The sequence below is a fragment of the Neofelis nebulosa genome, chromosome X, assembly GCF_028018385.1.
Source record: "Neofelis nebulosa isolate mNeoNeb1 chromosome X, mNeoNeb1.pri, whole genome shotgun sequence".
Classification (NCBI taxonomy): domain Eukaryota; kingdom Metazoa; phylum Chordata; class Mammalia; order Carnivora; family Felidae; genus Neofelis; species Neofelis nebulosa.
In genome coordinates, this window is record NC_080800.1 from 104,826,794 (window position 1) to 104,831,738 (window position 4,945).

General features: G+C 42.4%; 1 pseudogene; it reads right to left on the reverse strand.

The window, feature by feature from the left end:
• Positions 1 to 2,515: 2,515 nt before the first annotated feature.
• On the reverse strand, positions 2,516 to 3,039 carry LOC131503190 (large ribosomal subunit protein eL20-like; annotated as a pseudogene).
• Positions 3,040 to 4,945: the final 1,906 nt, after the last annotated feature.

The following is a 4,945-nucleotide window of genomic DNA, read 5'->3' on the forward strand; positions in this document are numbered from 1 at the left end:
TAGTGGTGACAAATTCCTTCAGTTTTTGTTTGTTTGGGAAGACCTTTACCTCTCCTTCTATTCTAAATGACAGACTTGTTGGATAAAGGATTCTCGGCTGCATATTTTTTCTGTTTAGCACACTGAAGATCTCGTGCCAAGCCTTTCTGGCCTGCCAAGGTTCAAAATAGAGATCAGTCACGAGTCTTATAGGTCTCCCTTTATATTTGAGGACACATTTATCCCTTGCTGCTTTCAGAATTTTCTCTTTATCCTTGTATTTTGCCAGTTTCACTATGATATGTTGTGCAGAAGATCGATTCAAGTTACGTCTGAAGGAGTTCTCTGTGCCTCTTGGATTTCAATGCTTTTTTCCTTCCCCAGGTCAGGGAAGTTCTCAGCTATAATTTCTTCAAGTACCCCTTCAGCACCTTTCCCTCTCTCTTCCTCCTCTGGGATACCAATTATGCGTATATTATTTCTTTTTAGTGTATCACTTTGTTCTCTAATTTTCCCCTCATACTCCTGGATTTTTTTATCTCTCTCTTTCTCAGCTTCCTCTTTTTCCATAACTTTATCTTCTAGTTCACCTATTCTCTCCTCTGCCTCTTCAATCTGACCCGTCGTCATTTCCGTTTTATTTTGCATCTTGTTTAAAGTGTTTTTCAGCTCCTCGTGACTGTTCCTTAGTCCTTTGATCTCTGTAGCAAGAGATTCTCTGCTGTCCTCTATACTGTTTTCAAGTCCAGCGATTAATTTTATGACTATTATTCTAAATTCATTTTCAGTTATATTATTTAAATCCTTTTTGATCAGTTCATTAGCTGTTGTTATTTCCTGGAGATTCTTCTGAGGGGAATTCTTCCGTTTGGTCATTTTGGATAGTCCCTGGAGTGGTGAGGACCTGCAGGGCACTTCCCCTGTGCTGTGGTGTATAACTGGAGTTGGTGGGTGGGGCCGCAGTCCGACCTGATGTCTGCCCCCAGCCCACTGCTGGGGCCACAGTCTGACTGGTGTGTGCCTTCTCTTCCCCTCTCCTAGGGGCGGGATTCACTGTGGGGTGGTGTGGCCTGTCTGGGCTACTTGCACACTGCCAGGCTTGTGGTGCTGGGGATCTGGCGTATTAGCTGGGGTTGGTAGGCAAGGTGCACAGGGGCAGGAGGGGCAGGGTTAGCTCGCTTCTCCTTAGGTAATCCACTTCAGGAGGGGCCCTGTGGCAGTGGTAGGGAGTCAGATCCGCTGCTGGAGATTTGGCTCTGCAGAAGCACAGAGTTGGGTGTTTGCGTGGAGCGAGCAAGTTCCCTGGCAGGAACTGGTTCCCTTTGGGATTTTGGCTGGGGGATGGGCGGGGGAGATGGCTCTGGCGAGCGCCTTTGTTCCCCACCTAACTGAGCTCTGTCGTCCGGGGGCTCAGCAGCTCTCCCTCCCTTTGTCCTCCAGCCTTCCCACTTTCTGAACAGAGCTGTTAACTTATGACCTCCCAGACACTATGTCGCGCTTGCTGTCGGAACACACTCCGTCTGGCCCCTCCACTTTTGCCAGCCAGCCTCAGGGGCTCTGCTTGGCCGGCATGCTGTCCCTCCACCCCGGCTCCCTCCCGCCAGTCCATGGAGCATGCACTGCCTCGCCGCCCTTCCTACCCTCTTCCGTGGGCCTCTCGTCTGCGCTTGGCTCCAGAGACTCCTTTCTGCTAATCCTCTGGAGGTTTTCTGGGTTATTTAGGCAGGTGTAGGTGGAATCTAAGTGATCAGCAGGATGCGCGGTGAGCCCAGCGTCCTCATATACCGCCATCTTCAGAGCTGTTGATTTTTAACATTACAGATGTTACATCCAGCTGGCTGTCAGAACTCACACAGTCCGGCCCCTCTGCTTTTGCAAGCTAGACTTCAGGGTCTCTGTCTTGCCTGGCAGGGTGCCCCTCCACTTCCCTGGTTCCCTCCCGCCAGTCCCTGTAGTGCGCATCGCCTTCCCAACCATCCTACCCTCTTCCATGGTCCTCTTGTCTACACTTGGCTCCAGAGAGTCCATTCTGCTAGTCTTCTGAAAGTTTTCTGGATTATTTAGGCTAATGTGAGTGGAATCTAAGCGATCAGCAGGACGAGGTGAGCCCAGCATCCTCCTATGCCACCATCTTCCAGTATCCTCCAAAACTGGTTGATGTAAGATACATAACTGCTGACTTTGTTGTCTTGTAAGATATTTATGGTCTCAGGTCTAATATTTAGGTCTTTCATCCATTTTGAATTCATTTTTGTTTATGGTATAAGAAAGTGGTCCATTTCATTCTTTTGCATGTAGCTGTTCAGATTTCCCATTACCATTTATTGAAGACACTGTCTTTTTCCCATTGCATATTATTGCCTCTTTTGGTGATGATTAAGTGACCATAAAATTGTGGGTTTATTTTCTGGGCTTTCTATTCCCTTATATTGATCTATGTGTTTATTTTTGTGCTAGTAACATAGTGTTTTGTTTGTTTGTTTTGTTTTCCCAAGGAGTTTATTTGAGCAGACCTGGGGACAGGGAGACTCTGCATCTAAAAGACGGTGTTGGGCCTATTGGCAGTGAAGCGTAGCTTGTGCTGGTGATGTAGGTCTCAGTGGGACTGTGGGAATTTGATCCTGGAATCATGGAATTGCTTGACTTCTAGTCAGCAGCACTTGCTGGCTGCAATATCCTCCACCTTCATGATCTGGATCAAGTGAGGCCATGCACAGTGCTGGATGCCCAAGTCACAATCGCATTGTGTGACAGCACTTTCAGTGGTCAGGTCTCAGTACTCCCCATACATGTTGTGGGTGCCACTATAAGAGTCATAGCATAGCCAGATGCTGAAGTTCTTTACTTGAAAGGGGGATTCTCAAACACCTGTCCACAGCAATTTCCCCTGAAGACTTTTTCATATTCTTCAACTGAGACACAAAGTGCTGGATGCAGGACTTGGTGACAATATGATCACATGCAGACTCACATGCAATAGAGGAGTGGAATGTAGCATTCGAGGGTGGGCAGGCAGTGCCACACCACTTTGTACTTTCACAGTGTGCCTGAGGCCTTCATGGCCCAGTCTCCACTCTCACTGCCACCCACAAAGCGACCATATTATTTTGATTACTACAGCTTTATAATATAACTTGAAGTCTTGAGTTGTTAAAGCTCCAGTTTTCTTTTTCTTTTTCGAGATTGTTTTGGTTATTCTGGGTTTTTGTGGTTTCACACTAATTTTAGGATTGTTTATTATAGCTTTGTAAAAAATGTTTTTAGTTTATTCATTTATTTTGACAGAGAGAGTGTGAGCAGGGGAGGGGCAGAAGAGAGAGAGAGAGAGAAAGAGAGAGAGAGAGAGAGAAGCAGACTCCATGCTCAGCTTAGAAACTGATGTGTGGTTCAATCTCACAACTTCAAGACCACAACCTGAGCAGATATCATGAATCAGTTGTTTAACCAATTGAGTCACTGAGGTGCCCCGTTGTTGATATTTTGATATAGGTTCCAAAATCTGTAGATTGCATTGAGTGTTACAGACATTTGAGCAGTATTTGTTCTTCCAATCCATTAGCATGGAATGTGTTTCCATTTCTTGGTGTCATCTTTCATCAGTGTTTTATAGTTTTCGGAGTACAGGTCTTTTACCTCTTTGATTAGATTTATTCCTAGTTATTGTATTATTTTTGGTGTAATTATAAATGGGATTGTTTTCTTAATTTCACATTCTGCTGTTTTCTTAATAGTGTATAGATGCAATGGATTTCTGTACATTGATTTTGTATCCTATGATCATACTGAATTCATTTATCACTTCTGGTAATTTTTGTGGTGGAGTCTTTAGGGGTTTCCATATACAGTATATCATCTGTAAATAGTGAGAGTTTAATTTCTTCCTTGCCCATTGGGATGGTTTTTATTCCTTCTCTTGTCTGATTGCTGTAGCTAGAACATGCAGTACTATGTTAAATAAAATGGTAAGAGTGACATTCTTGTCTTATTCCTGACCTTAAGGGAAAATCTCTCACTTTTTCATCATTGAATATAATGTCCTGTGGATTTTCCATATAAGACTTTTATTATGTTGAGGTATATTCCCTTTAAACTTACTTTGTTGAGGATTTTTATCATGAATGGATGTTGTATTTTCTCAAATGTTTTTTTACTGCATCTGTTAAAATGATGAGATGGATTTTATCTTTTCTCAAATTGATATGATATATCATGTTGATTGACTTGTAAATATTGAAGTCCTCTTGTATCATGGTGATAAATCACACTTGATCATGGGGAATGATTTTAAAAATTTTTAAGGTTTATTTTTGAAAGGGGAGGAGGTGCAGAGAGAGAGGTAGACACAGAATCCAAACCAGGCTCCAGGCTCTGAGCTGTCAGCACAGAACCCAATGTGGAGCTCAAACCTACAAACTCTGAGATCATGATCTGAAGTGAAGTAAGACACTTAACAAAGTGAGCCACCCAGGCGCCCCATGGTGAATGATTTTTTTAAAAATATATTATTGGACTCAGTTTGCTGATATTTTATTGAGGATTTTTGCATTTATGTTAATCAGAGATATTGGCCTGAGGTTCTCTTTTTTCATGATGTCTTTATCTGATTTTGGTATCAGGGTAATACTGGCCTCAAAGAATGAATATGGAAGTTTTTCATCCTCTTCTACTTTTTGAAAACATTTGAGAAGAGTTGGCATTAACTCTTTTAAATGTTTGATAGCATTCACTGTGAAGCTATCTAGTCCCAGGCTTTTGTTTTTTGTGAGTTTTTAAATTACTGATTCAATTTAATTGCTGGTAATTGGTCTGTTCAAATTTTCTATTTATTCCTTTTTCAGGTTTAGTAGGTTATAGGTTTCTAGGAATTTATCCATTTCTTCCAGGCTGTGCAGTTAGTTGAGATACAGTTTTTTAATAATATTCTCTTACAATTTTTTGTATTTCTGTGGTGTCAGTTATTTCTCCT